The sequence below is a fragment of the Pipra filicauda genome, unplaced genomic scaffold (genome assembly GCF_003945595.2).
Source record: "Pipra filicauda isolate LSUMZ 115617 unplaced genomic scaffold, ASM394559v2 scaffold103_size3290846_pilon, whole genome shotgun sequence".
Taxonomy (NCBI): Eukaryota; Metazoa; Chordata; class Aves; order Passeriformes; family Pipridae; genus Pipra; species Pipra filicauda.
In genome coordinates, this window is record NW_024103474.1 from 2,700,271 (window position 1) to 2,716,239 (window position 15,969).

General features: G+C 42.8%; 1 protein-coding gene across 1 annotated transcript in view; it reads right to left on the reverse strand.

Annotated features, from left to right (window-relative positions):
• Window positions 1–15,969, reverse strand: part of SFMBT1 (Scm like with four mbt domains 1) — a 155,936-nt gene that overhangs the window by 121,506 nt on the left and 18,461 nt on the right. Inside the window, exons 2-5 of the mRNA XM_039379144.1 lie at window positions 12,167–12,511; window positions 8,243–8,328; window positions 4,885–5,048; window positions 2,516–2,604 (exon numbers count right to left, since the gene is read on the reverse strand). The gene's annotated coding sequence lies outside the window, so the exon portion shown is untranslated. The remainder of the gene's footprint in view (window positions 1–2,515; window positions 2,605–4,884; window positions 5,049–8,242; window positions 8,329–12,166; window positions 12,512–15,969) is intronic.

The following is a 15,969-nucleotide window of genomic DNA, read 5'->3' on the forward strand; positions in this document are numbered from 1 at the left end:
TGTGGCACAAACATGACCTGATGGACCAAAAGGACTACGACCAGAAAGGCACAATGGAAACGATGCCTATGGGGAAGGTCGTCACTTTGCAAGAAAACCTGAGATCAGCTGCAGGAAGCTGCCTTGTCTGCAGGAGTACAGATCAACCCCTGCAGCTCTTCCAAGTGGGTCCCTGCATGGAGAAGGACCTGGCCCTGGCTGTGCTGCTGTCACCTCCTCCTTGCACACCCATAAAGACTGAACAAGGCAAAAGGACCGAAGGGTTAACACCACTCCAGCAGCAGCTGTGTTGGATAAAAGCACGAAGATGTTCTCACTTAGAGCAGTGTAAATCAGAAAAGCCTCCACTGACAAGGAGGCAGCCAAGTCTGTCGGGGTGAACAAGGCTGGAATCAAACTGACAACAATTAGAACTCTCTCGCTATTTTTCTCCTCCGCTCCAGTTGTTTACCTCTGCCTCCCCGCCTGCTCCCTGCTTCTGACATGGCAACTAAAACGTATTCGTTCACAGCCTCATGAATCCTTTCTTCAGAGCTTTCCTTGAAATGTTCAGATTTCAGGTGGTCACAGGGTTTTGCCTTCAGATTTCAAGCTCCTCAGGGCAGAAACAATGTCAAATCAGTGTGAAGCATCCTGCATGCTAATGAGGCCACAGAAACAGTAACTGTACATACAGTTAACACATCTTTTCTAATCCACATCCTTTAAGTATTTTGTAATCCAAACCGCCAAGAACCAAGGGCAGAAAGAGCAGGGGTGTCTCGCTCCTTCCATCAGGTTTTACAGCTAACAAAGTACTTTTTCTGGTGTGCTACAGCATATCCAACTCAAGCATGGCCATATGCTCTGCTCTGTAATCAAGAGATCTTTCTTTCCCTCTGCCACGCATCTTAAATCACCAGCTTCAGTCACTTACAATGTGCTGCTCCCTGGAAAAAGTTAATAAGACTCCATAAAAAGGCTGTACTATTACAACTTCTGGCAGTGGCCCATATATACCAATCACCTCAATACAGGATTTTTGGCAGGTATTTATGCTTAATTTTCTACTTAAGCAGCTATTTTATTAAGAATCCACATGTAGTTGCTTGACATTTCACTTGACCACGGATGAACTTTGGACAGACACCTCCTCTTGCAGTGGGTGTTGGGCTCAGTGCAGGCACACGGGATGGCAGCCCCCAGATATCACATCCTCCTGCTCCAAAGGATGGAGAGTGGGAGATTATCCATGGGGCTGCACAAAGTCCATCCCAACATGACATCATGACTTTAGACAGACGTGATGAGCAATACTTCACTGAATGCTTCAGGGTTTAGGGATGGACAGCTGAAGCCTTCCAGCCTCCCAGATGGCAGACATTCAGTGAGCTCTTGTGCTGCTGAGGTGACCTTTTCTACTCCCCTGAGTTCATCCTCACAATTTCAAATGTTAGCACTTTAATAACAAAATCTAACACACGCCAACAGTTCAAAGGTGAAAAGCATTTTACAACAGAATGAAAATCATAACAGTGTTCAGGAGATTCAAAATGACTCATTTCCCGGGGGGAAATTATTGGTATTCCCTCTCCAGCAACTCTGCTGGTGTCAGTGTCATTAAAAAGAGGGAGTGGGAAGACAGATAAACAAAGTCTTAAAAAGCAAATACATTTTAACTAGTGGTTGTCACCACACTTAATAATTAGGGTACTAATTAAGAGGGTAAGTAACACACTAGCTATTAGCTTCTAGTAATTAGTGTTTTTTTCTCTAGATAATAACACGCTGAAAAGAAAATAGAAAGACCTGAATCCATTTCACCATTCACCCTGTCCACATTGTGAAAACCTATTACACACATTAATCACGAGCACCACAAAGCAATACTTTCAGATTTTTCAGAATCCTGCAGCTCAGCATTTCAACATGTGACCTTTTCCATGCACAGCCTGGACCTTGATGATGCCTAATGGGGTTACCTGTATGTGCACAAGTCATAAGGACCACAGCTTGGGAAAGCAATTAGCTATCTGGTTGGGTTTGACTACTTATGCAGAAAAGAAGATGCTTGAATTATGTGAATTGGGTTAAAAGTAACTAAGCAGTAAAGGATTTGAAATCTTGAATTTCTGATTTTATGGAGAGAAATTATCAGATGACTACTTGCTTGTATACATTGCTTTTCTTTTGCTTCAGGTTTCAGGGGCTTTATTAAGAGGATAAAAATACTTAATGCTGAGCTACATTCTGTGTGTTTGCTTTTAAAATAAATCTTTGTGTGGGTGTAATTTAGGCTGTGGGTAGATTAATACTCTCAGATTTGCCTATGGATAAGAATATCCATGCAGTGGACCTTTTTTCCCCAAAGATACATCAAATGACTGTGTTGTTGGACACGATGCAGAGGTGTTAGATACCACTGAAATAGTCCTGCCTGGGGTAAAAGAAACAACCACTCTAGCTAGCAAAGTTACTCAACTGTGGTGAAGGACAATGAAGAAAACATTCCATCTCATGTTGCTTTTAGGTTTACCTCTTATGTGTATCTTCCCCCAGACTGCTAGAAGGCCAAGGAATGGTTCTCTCACTGTTGTTGTCTTCAGTGAACTGCACTTTCCTTGACTTTTAGAAAAAAACACGACACTTGAAACAATGAAATCGAGAGTTATTGTCTGCTAAGCCACATCCCTGTGCTCTCACACATTTCAGTACCATTTTATGAGCAGACACACACACGTGCACACACATCAGTCCCACTGGGGAAACAGGGTTATTTTAAAAAAAAACCACATAACTAAGAGCAAATATGAGCAAATATGTTTTTTTTTAAAATTGGTATTAAAAATGCATCAGTTGCTAAATTTAAAATTGTTGGTAAGTAAACAGCAGGTAGCATTATAGAGAGCCACTTCATAAAATTCTAATTATCCCTTTCCTATTTGTTGTGACATGCCCTCACTCAGATTATGTGTTTGGACTCGTGCCCAGTCTTCTACTTGGAAAACGCAGAGTAAGCACGAGAGGTTTGTGTAACCTCCAATTGGTTTTCTGTGCATGGTGAGGACGTTTTGTGAAGCTGCTGCACGTGAAGGGAGCTCAGGCTGTCTCGCCTGCTTCTTCTCACCCTTTCCTCACCCCAGAGCAATCAGCATTTCTCCCCATGGCACTGCCTGCAAAGTGGGGCTTCTCCAGGTGCTCGTTGACAGGCCAGTGGTGATGCCTACAGAAATGCACAGAAATGCACTCCAAAATCATTCATAAAGGGTATTTCTCTCCACATACACTCCATTGGACCCTGGCAGGATCCCCTCACTCAGGCCTGATGTTGTCCATGCAAGGCTGTTGGGTCACTGCAGTGTTAATCCAGTCACTGTCCTGCCTGCTCATGGGAGAGCAGTTCCTGTTGGTGCTCCCATGTACTCTCTGGGATGTTGGAGAGCGAAATTCAAAACACCCCTTTCAAACCTTCAGAGTTTCAAGCGGGAAGTAAGGAAGGGAAAAGCACCAGTGGGTTTGAGAACGTCCGAACCACCGATGTTCCTTTCAAATGAGCATGTGGTTTTTTGTGACTCCGTATTTTGTGTCCGAGGCAGAGAGTAAATGACTTCCAAGTATGTTGTAGAGACAATATCTCCTTAATTCCAAGAGCTGAGGAAGCCCAGCTCCCAGGAGCTGGTGGGTGCAGTGCACTGACCATCCCCAGGGCTCCATGACTGGTACAATGTGATGGGCATTAAGGACACACGTGGCAGTACCCACCCTGTCAGCTCTAACACAGCGTTGTGTATTTAACCTCCAGGCTATTACCATTATCCAGCTTAGCCAAATGAATGTAGTGGAAAAACATTTACAGTTGCTGGAGGATTAATCTTCTGAATGATGCATGGATTTTAGAGAAATGTCTTTGATTTATATAACGCTATACTAGGGGATATAATTTCAATTAGTAATTGCTAATTTTGATTTAGTATGTTACATACTGGATACAGCAGGTTTATTATGGTTATATTACCTAATTTATTATGATTTATATTTACTCTAATGGGAATATATATTAATCAATAGATGCACTGATTAACTAGGGAGTATTAACTATACTGCAACACTGGAATAACACAATCAAGCCAGTAACAGACACAGAGTATTGTCAGATGGTGTGACTGATATATCTAATTCCGAATTTTACCCTGGAATAAATACAAAAAATAGGCAATGATTATCAGCTTCATAAATGAATATATCTGCTGTAACAGGCAGCATGTCAGATGCAGCAGCTAAGCTACTTGCCCAGAGAGTCCAATTCTTCTCCAAGTAGATGATTTATATGTTTTAATATGAAATGTATCACTCACCAAACAGCTTCTTTCACTATGTGATATATAAATTCCACCTGTCAAGTACATTTTGATATTGTAATATATCCCGTTGTCTTGCTTCTTTCAGGGGAGTCTGTTTCTAATTCTTTACATGCTTCCTGTGTCAGAATGATATCAATAGCATCTTTCATAATGTTAGTCTCATGATGGCTACACAAAACCTCTGCTCAGTGCTTTGCACAGAGGACTGTAAGCAGCTGAGGTGCCCCGGAGAAATCAGGACCTGGCAATGACTCCTTTCCTGCTCTGCTCCTGGACAGGCCCCATGCTGCTGCCTGGCAGCACGGGAAGCTGCTAAAGGAATAAGGAATAGAGAGTTTTACCCTAAAAGACACTCTTTCTCCCAGTCTCTGACAGAACATGTGGGAAGCTGTAAGACCAAGGCCAGAGGGACAGGACCTCTAACCCTCCACAAGCCCTTAGAAAGGTTGTTTGTGAGTTTGTCCTGTTGTTATGATCACAAAAACATGTACCAGGCTAATGTGGGAATAAAGGCTCTGTTTGGCTCTTTGGTTTGAAAGAATACCTGCAAACTTCCAGCTGCCTTTAAAGTTTAGTTTCAGTGGCACTCCACTGCCTTGATGGACAGTCCTCCTGTGCTGAGAGCTGGGAAAGGCCTTGAGGGATCAGCCCAGGACCCCTCAGTGCACAGGCAAGTCCAGCATCCCCAGGTGCTCCTCTTCTTCCAGCCTGTGAATTATTTCACACATGTAAGTCAAAAGAGCAGGATATTCCCAGTGTCAGATGGAAGGAAACCAGCACCCGGCGATAACAGCCATCGACAACTCCCGTCACACCAGTAAGGGAAATGTCACCCTCTTTCCCCTTCTTCCTCTAGTGACCTGCATTGCTCAGGCTCTTTTCTGCTCAGGTCCAGCTGCATGTCCCCCCACAGGAGCTGCAGCCCTCTATGGATGTCCTGCATCTGCAGTTCCCTGAATTGAGACGGCCACTCTCCTCAACTTGTAAAGACTCAAACAATGCCCCACATTCCCAAAACTTGTTTGTTTAACTGGTTCTCCAAAACCTTCACGACCTGCCTATCTCTCAACCCACAACAGTCAAGTAACATTCCTAATATCCACCTTGCATTTTCTTCACTGCGAAATTTAGCCCTTTTCATCTTGCTCCTATGGAGAAGGAGGCAGGGGGGCAACAGGGATACAGTCCCTTCACCTGTGGGATGGTGTCTGTCAGAGCTGAGACTTTTCTTTCCTGTGCTGAAACTCTGCTTTTGCTCACAGATCATTTTTTTCTGACCTCTCCCTTCTCACTGCTGCCTTTCAGAATATCTCAGACTTGTCCATATCCTTCTCATCCCATGTTGCTCAGAACTGGAGGCAAGTTCAGACATAGATATTACCTGTTTTAGCTGAAGCAAAGTAGCATTTTGTGACACGGACAGGATACATTCAACAGCACATCCCAGGATGACACATGCCACAGTGCACCACTTATTGGTCTATATTTAATCTGAGGTACAGGTTTTCTGCCCCTTTTATGCCTAGCAGCATTTCTCCATTTTGTGCTTGGGAATTGATATATCACTTTTATCTCTCCAGAGTCAACCTCAGCACCACATGGACAGCATTGGGGCACTCTACCATGAGAAAAGGCGTGCCAAGGAGGTGGCCAAGCTCTGAGGCATGACCCAGATCAAGGTTCCTATACACCATTTGCACCCCATCAGCATCCCCACAGCAGCAGAGCAGCAATCCACACACTCATTTCCATGGTGGATGTTGTGGCTAACGAGAATCCAGGTCATTTGGTCTGAGATGAGAGGGGAGAGCAGACATTTGGCTGAATCTTGGATGACAGACAACATGTAGAGGACCTGCTGTACCAAAAGGGGAAAAGGAATTGTCACCTGTGGACATCAGTGATTGTAAAATCATGTCCTTGGCAGAGGGTCTCTCTCAGCTGAGACCAAAACCAGGACTCTCAGCTCAGAAGTAACAGAAAAAGTTTGGAGAAATGTAAGAGAGGGCAGATGACTTTTTGATTACCAAAACCAAACTCCTCAACTCCTCTTCCCTAAAGCAGATCTCAAGAAGAAAAATGTTAATCTACAGGACTTCCAGGGCCAGAAAAGCCACTGTTTGCAGAGTAAGCAAAAGCATTACTGAGCATATGAAGAGCACATGCAGCAGAGGAAAGCAGAGGCCAGTTCCAGCAACGAAAAAAATAAAAAACCAGCCCCAGAGTATAGATTTGAAAACCATAAGCAGGTTTCTAAATAACCAGCCCAATTTTTCTGACGTGTTGAAGGCTGACTAGTTCCCACTGAAATCAATAAGGGGATGTTGATTGCCTGGTACTTTTGAAAATCAGTCCAACTCTTCAGGAGCATAAGCAGGGGCCTGAAATGCCTGATTATGCCCCATTTGAAGTCTGAGCCTCAGTACACAGCATTGTGCCTGCTGTTCAGAAACATGTCTCTCAACATGCACATCCTCTGCGAGGATGAAAGCGGAACCCTCCTGCCACAATCAGACCGGGCATAGAAACCTCTCTTTCCACCACCACACACTCCACCCCCCTCATTAAATTGAATATACCAGCTGCAATTATGAAAGAGGAAAAACCTTTCATAGATGCTGCAGCACGTCATCAAGCACTGTGTATAATTCAGAGATAAAGTGATGGAAACCTAAATTCGCAGGTAAATAAAAGCTGTGTATAACTGTGACCTGTCCTGATCTACCCACAGGCAGAAAGTAAGCCAAGGGTGAGGAAAGGGTGAGGTAAACAGAAGGTTAAATACAAGCCTGACAGAATATATTTCCTAATTAAATAAACCCTCCAAACATTGGCTGTGAAGCTTTATGTTTCTAGTGCTGGCTACTGACGTGCTTCAATGAGCATTCTGGACTGGGGCAGGTCCTTCTTCCCTTTATTACCATTCCATGCCCACTGGCTGCATTGGAAAACGTGCTGTGTCCTTCCACGAGCACCTTCCCACCTGATACAAACTCTGGCACCCACAAGCAGTGATTTACTGCTGAATCACACAACAAAACTGACTCTATCCTTTATAAATTCATAAATCCCGAGTAGGACAGTTTTCCCATTATGGCTCAGTATTGTTTCAGTGTGTCACCCCCATTGCTGAAGGAGAGACAATAAATCCTGAGGCTGTGAAATCCATTGTATTTATATATGAGGCTGCTTTTGGTCTCCATTTCCCAGCCACAAATAAACTGAGATCTTCTGAGTTTGCCACGGGGATATTTACAGTTTGCAAATGGTGACACATTAAATCAATTGGCTTCTATATTTTCTCTGGGACATTTTATTGTTTCCTGTAAGACAACAAATACTTTTCCCATCCTACAGACTCTTTTCCATGTGGAAAAAGTCTGGATGAGCTTAGGTTTTCTTCACACTCTTCCTTTTTACTTATGAGGCTGTGATCTATACATGCACAGTCCTGCCCTCCTTGCAGCAGATAGAAACAGCAGGAGAAACTTTATTATAATGGATTTTTTGTTTGTCCTTTTTCTATCTTCTACCTTCTAATGCCTCTCCTTGAAGCTACTTAGATAATATAATCACAGAAACGCCTATTATGCATTTATAATAATGCTTAGTCAAAGCAGTTTTGAGAGTTTTGGGCAGTACCATTGTATCTGGGATGTGGTCCTGGGCCAGGGCCAGAGGTGTTAGACACAGTCCCATCACAAAATGAGGATTTTCACAAATCCAGCCACCACACAGTATAAACCTGCAAGTTTTACAGGAGCTGCAGCCAGATAGTTATATACATTCCTCTGGTCCCCAAAAGTTAATTATCAATAGCTTTGGAGGACTACATGAAGGGACATCTCCCAGCATAAAATCACTCAAAAAGTTAAGAAGAAAATTAAGGCCATGGAACTCACCTGAGCTGGGTGTGAGCTGAGCCAAGGGAACTTCACCCTTTCTAAGCCAAAGCCAAAGCAAAAAGTGTGGTGGGGAATGGAGGCATCTGTAAATTTAAAACCAGAAAGAGAAGATAAAAAACAACACAGAGTGTGTCATTAGCTAACTTGGTGGAAACAACAGCAAAATAAATTAATATCTTTTCCTGTTTTATCTCCTACCAATTATGTCTTTAATTAGAGGACATTCAAAAGAGAGGATCTATTTGTACACTGTGCATCCTTTGGGATACCAATATCAGTGTCAGGTAGTGTGCATGGACTGGTCTGTCGTAGTGTGGGACATACACAAGCTCCTGAAGAACAAAAAACCCCTTTGGATTCTTTATTTTTTTCCCTGGTGTGGCTGTGCTGCCAAAAGGGCATATGAGGATTTTCTCTAAGTTCAGCTCCACACTGGGGCAGTTTTGCAGCAATCCTGCAACTGCAGCTGTATCAGCAACACTGATTCACTGGGTGCTGATGAAAAACTAAAGTGTTTGAAAAGCAATACTTTTTTTTTAATTTCTTTTCATTCACATGCTCAAAATGGCAATAAAGGCCCAGGATTATTTTTTTCCTGCTTAAGTAAATGCACTTATACTAAAAGACCTGAAACAAATTTTGCTTACTGCTGAAACAGCCTTATGTTCAAATTACTAAAATATGAGAAATGAGTTGTTCAATAGTGTAGCTTATCCTTCTGCTTTGCCTTATTTACTACTTTTCTGCAGTACTTTGTAAACCTTACAAATAATTCCATAACTCTCTGCAATCATATTTCTACACATGAATTTTGGTGTATAGATCTTGCCTTTTCTATATACAGGCTTGAGCAGGATGTCTAAAGAATATCTAGAGCACCAACACAAACATATCTGCTAAAAAAGAAGGCAAAAATCACTATAATTTCTTCTGCATCTGTCAACCAGAGCTCCACATTATACAGGGCATCAGTGGCAAGAGCAGGAGGAGAAATACAGGGTGCAGAATGTGCTCAGGTTAAGTGAGAAGTGATTAACATGTTTTCCCCGTCATGTTCTGATCATTTTGAAGCTCTAGTAATCTTCTGGAATTTGATTAATCTCTTTATTTCTAGAGCAGTGGCTGTAAAGATCAGAATTTAGACAGGACTACAAATGATACAAGATTAGCAGGCCTCGAACTCCTCATATCAAGGATAAGCTGCTAACAGGGTATAAATAGGTGCAGCCACACAGGAGGCTGAGAAAGGCTGAAGATACTGAGCAGGGAGCAGCATCACACACCCAGGCTCCAACAGACTGTGCCATAGCTGTGGGGTGTAGAGGGCTCCCCTTCCCTGGCCAGAGGTTCCCAGCTCTGCGCTGGGAAGGACAGCAGGAAAAAAAAGAGGAAAAATAATAAAGGGGAAGTTGAACAGGGGCCTGATTTACCAGGTGATGTTCTGTGCTGTAGACAAGATGGTTGTGCTGCAATTTAGAATAGCCCAGGACATAACCTGCAGGGAAAGTCACAGAAGATTGTTCAACCAGCTTCTGGTCCCACATGGCCCATCACTCCAGTTACCATCCAAAGTGTCCAGGCCAGCTCTTCCTTTTAGATCCCTGCTTCTCTCCCAGGTGCACATAGAAACATGAGACAGCAGGGGCTCAGCACCTCTGCCTCCCCTTTATCCTTTGCCTCTCCAGTTGCCAGGGCATCTCCAGTTGCAGCAGATGTAATGCCAGTAAATGCTAGGCCCAAAAAGGGGTAGGCAAAGGGAATGCAGTTGGAATTTTGGACTGGCTTTTTAGCCACATCCTTCCCAGAGACAGTGGAGGTGCCCTCACATCTTCTAATTGCAGACCTAAAAGCCCTAACCCCGCCTCCTGAAAGTCAAGTGAAATTAGCTATTCTGTAAAGCTCAAAACCACAGCAATTAGACTGAACCCACTTTTAAAGTCCCCACTAGGAACTGATCTCTGCATGAGAAGTGCTTGTATTTCACTCTGATTTTCAGGTATTTGTAGAGTACAACAATAGCAGGTGGAACAGGTGCTTTGTACCAAAAATACTTTGCACATGTGCTGTCCTGTTCAGCTCCCACAGAAATCCCATGTTTAGATAAAGATGTTTTGATAAAGAGGCAAAATGATCTGTTGCAGGTAGAGAAACACACTGCTGGAAACCCAGGGAGATGACAGGGACGAGTCTCCAGAGCTGCAGTGCTGTGCCTGGAGCACGACCTCTTTGCTACACGGATGGGGGGAAAGGTTGCTTGGCTTGCCCTGCCTGGAAGCAGCTGATTTGAACACCACCATATCTCTTCACACGGACAAGAAATTAGGTCAAAACTTTCTAGGAAATTTCTGCTGCCTGTTTTAGAACACAGTTCAGAAGATCAAAGGAGAGGAATTCTATAGAAACCCGTGTGCAACCACATGTGGAAACGAAGCATTAACGGGAAGAAATCTTGTGCCTGAGCACTGCTGAGCTGACATCCAGGGGCTTACCTGGAACAAAACCTCAGCAGCAGCTGAATGGAAAGCAAAGAAAGCAAGTAAACTTAAAACAACCCTTCCAGCAGTGCCCCCCCGAAGGACAGAAACATCATTCCTCCCATTAGCATTATGGAATCCTTCCTCCCTGCTCCCAGCTCCACCAGCAACTTGGCTCCAAAGAGCCTCTTCAGGCTTTTACCAACAGTAACAAATCTTCCCCGAGCAGTGGAGTTTTTATCAGTAGTTAGAGAGCTCCTCACTTGTGTTCAGTATTAAATGGTTCTTCCTTCTAAAGCACTATTTTGATTAGGTGATCTCTTCCCTGAGAAAAAAACAACACACTTAAGGCCAGAATTTAAAAAAGCTATTAGACTCCTGCTTAATTTAAATGCATAACAGCAGGCAACTCAGCCTAATTCTCTACTTGAGCACAGAGTCTCTTGATTTATACACACAAGTGGAATAGCTTTTGCAGATGCATATTTTGCCATTTGCTTTATCCTCCTTGTGTTTTAATAACTTACCCTTACTTATGATTTTCTTAATTCAGACTTAAATTAGACAAACAATCATTTGGGATACAGCCTGCATTGACCAACTTCCTCCTTTGAAAATAGAGCTCATTGGACTCCTTTAAACCCAAGTCACCCTGTGGTGTATTGGGGCAGCCCTACATTAGAGAGAGAAATCTGGGTCTTGTTGTGAGTCAGGAGGGCAAGGGAAGAGCTGAGGGTTTAACTCCACACATCAGAAACTCCTTCCAAACATCCAGAGGGAACACTGAATCGCATACTAAGATGGCTTTAGCCACTGATAAATCTTCTTGTAATTTCCACACTGATCTCTCCATAGATTCCCTTGATTTATGAGGTCATTTGCCTCTTGACAACTGATTGAACTAACTACTCTAGAGGAGCATTTCTGTCCCAGAGCAGGAAAGGGTTTTTAAACTCATTTTTGATAGCCGGAGTTGAAACAAGTGGTTGGATATGCAGCTCATCTCTATGTGATGGATAAATTTCAAAACATTCCAGAGACAACTTTCTATAGAAGATTCAAGAGAGACAAAGAACTTCTTGGTCCATAAATAGTGGTTTTTTGCACAGAGGAGAATATCAGCTTGCAGGATGTAATACCAGATAGCATTTCCTAAGCATACAATTACCACTGATTGTAATTTATACTGGAATATAGCTTGGCCAGCACCAGTTTCCAAAACATTTCCACCTGATCATGCAATTCTTTCTGAAATGACACCAGAAAATTAGGCTCCTATTGAGAATGAAATTACCTCCTGAGGATTTTGAAGGTGTCCCTGCCCATAACAGTGGGGGGGTGAAATCAGGTGATTTTTAAGGTCCTTTCCAACCCAAAGCATTTTATGATTCCATGATTCTGTAAAATTATGTTATTTAAGTTTTTATTTCATTTGATATTGTATTACCTCTTTTGAGATATCAGTTGTATTCTGTCATGAATATTTTCCATGCAGTTATTTTCTTGACAAACAGTTCTTTGCAATACCACGTTTTTTTTCTGACATTGATTCTCTGATTATTTTTTTTCTTGCTTCACAACTCACTCTCAAGGCCAAAACTCCACAGGCAGGATTTCTATCAGTTTGAGCTGGAGTTTTCACCTGATTAGAAGCTGCAGCAAAAAGTCTTATGATCACACCTGGACCGTGAGGTTTCAGCTTCTCCTGACACGTGACTAGTTCCAGATTTGATTTCAGTCCCAAGTGTTCCTTGCCAGTTGGAGTTAAAACCCAGTTCATTTTCAAAATTCCCTGTAAAGGAGAAGACATTAAAATAAAAATGAAGAAAAAAAATAAAAATCCCCCCATATAAATATTGTGGTAATTTGAAATAGTTTTTTACTTAATTGTTTATTTTTCTTGTTTGACCTGACTGTATGACACAGCAGTAACAGCATTGCTTTCTAATCACAGCATCAAAATATTTCTTGGTAATGCATAACAGTTTTTCTTAGCTGAAAATAAAAAGTAATGTTCATCTGCCTACAAGGTTTAAAGTAAATAAAAATGAAATACACTATTGGGATTACACCATGTGAGATGATTGGAAATGCTGGCATGATTTGACATGTAACAGCCCCCAGCCCTGGTATTAGCAGGCTGTGAAATCATATAAAAATGAAAAGAGCCCAGGAGTAAAAATAATGAGTTTCAAAAGAAAAAGGCACTTTTTGATCATTTCTCAAAAAGAAACTTTCTGTTCTGCGTTTTGTCCCACACCACTTTTGGGGCTGTTAAGGAGCCTTTTCACCACCAGCACTAATTAGTGCTGTGGTTTAACCCGGCTGGCAGCCAAACACCAAAGAGCCCTTCACTCCCCCCACGGGATGGGGAGAGAAGGTGAAAAAAGGTAAAATAGTTTTCTGGTTAAACAGGTCAGAAAAGGAGGGAAAAACAATAATACTGATAAAAGAATACACCAAACAAGTGATGCCCAGTGCAAGTGCTCACCACCCACTGGCTGATGCCCAGCCACCCCTGAGCAGAGGCTGCCACCCCACTGGCCAACTCCCCTGCTCTTTGTTCAGCATGATGCCACGTGGGCTGGAATATCCCTTTTGCAGTTGGGGTCAGCTGTCCTGGCTGTGTCCTCTCCCAGCTTCCTGAGACCCCCTGCCTCCTGGTGGGGTGAGAAGCTGAAAAATCTCTGACTGTGCAAGCCCTGCTCAGCAACAGCTAAAACATCAGTGGGTTACCAACGTTATTTCCAACCAAAATCCAAAACACAGCACTGTACCAGCTACTAGAAGAAAATTAACTTTATCCCAGTTGAAATCAGGACATTAATCACTGATAAAACCCCCTGCAGACCAAGCCTAGCCAATGCAAAATCTGGCAGGTAGCTCATCCCTGGCCCCTATTGGCTTCTTCAGCTTCCCCTCATGTCAGCCACTGTTCAGTGTCTGTCAGAGCTCAACTGGTGAAGTTTCACAGCAACTCCAACCATGGTTTAGCTCTACCACATGCCCATGTTGTGACCAAACTGGTGACACAACCCCACTGGTGGTCAGAAATCCTGCTGGGGCTGCTGAGATGCTGAGGATCAGGAAACCAGGGCCACTGATGGACACGACACTGTAGGTGAGGACTGGCCCAGAGCTGGTACCTGCTGCAGACTGGGTGGATCCAGCCCAGTCTCTTTTGACAGCCTGCAGTGCATGGGGCATCCCAGAACAGCTCTTGGGGCTGCTACACCTCTGCCCGTTCCCTACACAGATGTTCAGCAGGTAAGATGGGCAGTTGTCAGTCTTTGACTCCCTTTGCAGTCCGTGCTCTTAAAGAATTCAATCATTTCACTGTGTCACCCTTCACTTACAGACAAGGACCTGTTGGCCTTACAACATGGGAGCCAAGGAACAAGGAAGAGAAATAATGATGGAAACTGCCTCAAATGGAAACAATGTGTTTAATGATCAACAATACCCTGAACTTGCTACAACTGAAAATATGTTTTCCTTCCACTGAATACTCTGTTCATTATAATGAACTTCTATTTCAGTGGCTCCCAGGTACTTTCTCCTAGCTGAGACTTTGAGACAAGGTCTGGGTTACAACATTCCCGTGGAGGTCTTATGGAGTTACGGTCCTATTCCCTAATGCCAGCTTTTGGGATGGATGTAATTTGTCATAAAATGGATTTTTTTTGAGGTATTAAAACAGTTTCTCATCTTGCAAAGAACACGTACAGAGAATTTTTGCTTCACAGACTCTTGAAGTGTTTTCTGTGGAAATAATTCAAACTTTTTAAACGTGACACAAAAGTCTCTCGTTTCATGGGTCTGGATATAAAACAAATTAGAAGCTACAGAGACCTGCTGCCTGACATCAGAGGAAGCAATTAGGTTCCATAAGCTAAACTGAACTGGCCATGTCTGTCAGCTGAGGGCAGGAGCAGGAGAATACCCAGGAGCTGAAGGAGCTTGTTTGGACACACAATCATTTCCCACCTGGACTGACCAAAGGCTCCAGCACCATGCCAATAAAGGTCCTCTCAGCCTGAACTGCCACATTACAAGGAGCCAACAGAAAAGAGTCAATCCAGAATATCTCTACAGGATAAAATGGAAACAGACTCTTTTAAAACCATTCTCTCTCATGTCAGAAACTCTTCATCAATGTTCTGTAAAAGCACATGAAGTCATTTGGTTTGAAAAGCATCACATTAGTACATTCTGGCTTTCAAACACGAATTTTTCCAAAATGATCATTTTTATGCATGTAGATACTTCAAAGGGAGAGATTAGAAGAAACAACACTTCTTATCCCTCCCCTATTTCATCTATCACCAGGATGGTAATCTTTAATACCAACTGCAACTTCCACTTCAGTCAGCACTGAAGCAGAGTATTATCTGCTGAGCAACATCATTATTTCAGCAGCAGCACCCCTGTTTTGTTTGGAAGCTCCTGGTGAAGGCACTGCTTGTGCCTTGAGCCTGGTTAGTGCATTAGCTCTGGCAAGACCACAGCAGGAGTCATATGAGCAAAGGTCCTCAGAAATGGAAATTACTTCATGAGCTTTCAGTGGAAATAAGAAGAGGTCAGTCAAAACAAGCACCCACAGGAAACTAATTGAAAGTGAAATATGGAATTAGATGATAAAATATAGCTCATTTTTATACAGCCTGATGCTCACATGCATTTATTTCTAACATCCAAGGACAACAGTATGGAAACATCAGCCTAAGCAGCTGTTTTGCACTTGGCTTCCTGTCTGTAGCAATACCTTTCAAGCACAAAGCTCTCAGGTGGGTAACATGATTGCTCAAATCATCAGAACTTCAAAATGTTTTCTTTAATTAACATCACAGTCCCATAGGCATCACTGACTGAAGCAACTTGTTAGCCTACAAAACCTGAACACACCTTAGAAATAAGGCCTTTAAACACAACAACAGATTTTAAAATTGGGGAAAAAAGAACAAAAACAAAAGAAAACAACAAACAAATAAACAAACCAAAAATCACCCAAACTCCCAAAAAACCCAAACCCAAACATTGTGAGGATGAGGCCAAACAAGTGCACACGGTGCTTTACTTCCAGTTTAGGACCCACATGGAGCACAGAGAAAGATACTTTAAATTAGGACTTTGAATAGGACCAGTTTGTTTTAAAGGTTTACAAGTTCTGCAGTGAACCCTCCCAACAGTGAAGCTGTGTTCCTTGGATGGATGGAGGAAATGGGGGCTCCAAGGTGAAAGCACAGGGAG